The sequence below is a fragment of the Diaphorina citri genome, unplaced genomic scaffold (assembly GCF_000475195.1).
Source record: "Diaphorina citri unplaced genomic scaffold, Diaci psyllid genome assembly version 1.1 scaffold49316, whole genome shotgun sequence".
NCBI lineage: Eukaryota > Metazoa > Arthropoda > Insecta > Hemiptera > Psyllidae > Diaphorina > Diaphorina citri.
This window is the reverse complement of record NW_007426630.1, coordinates 1-492: the sequence shown is the minus strand read 5'-3', so window position 1 is coordinate 492 and position 492 is coordinate 1. Positions and strand designations below refer to the sequence as shown.

At 45.9% G+C, this 492-nt stretch overlaps 1 long non-coding RNA gene across 1 annotated transcript; it reads right to left on the bottom strand.

Annotated features, from left to right (window-relative positions):
* Position 1: 1 nt before the first annotated feature.
* On the bottom strand, positions 2-492 carry LOC113473620. The gene is made up of 2 exons (XR_003395550.1): positions 381-492; positions 2-64 (listed from the first exon to the last, which is right to left on the bottom strand). It is a non-coding gene; the product is annotated as an uncharacterized LOC113473620 (long non-coding RNA).

The following is a 492-nucleotide window of genomic DNA, read 5'->3' as shown; positions in this document are numbered from 1 at the left end:
AAGGTAGGTACAAATATACAGGAAAGAACTAGGGCGGCGTAGATGGCCGATAGTGACACGGTCCCTGAAATCAGACGGGAAGGGGGAGGAAGTGTGAACTTTTGGGTCAAACGGTAGAAATTCTTACTTCTTACCCCGAGTTCTTCAGTGTCGTGTTTTTCATGCAGCTTGCGCTGAAGCCCAAAGTTCATGTCAATATGATGTAGACCTAGGCTTCAATTTGCGCTTGAAAGGAGGGAAGTGATGGTTCAAAATCGTCACTTATATGAGTAATAAGACCCCAGGTCGCTAATACAATACCAGTCGCTAGAAAAAAACGAATACTTCTCCACCTGAGCACAAACTCAAGCACCTTACAATAGCGTGAATCATTCACTCACCGAGACCTTCTTTAGCGTTAATAGAGCTCTGCAGGTTGGCCGTTCCTTGGAAAGCGGTAAACTGAACCATGAACGCCAAACTGAGGGAGCCGATGTTCTTCAGTATCCGCCA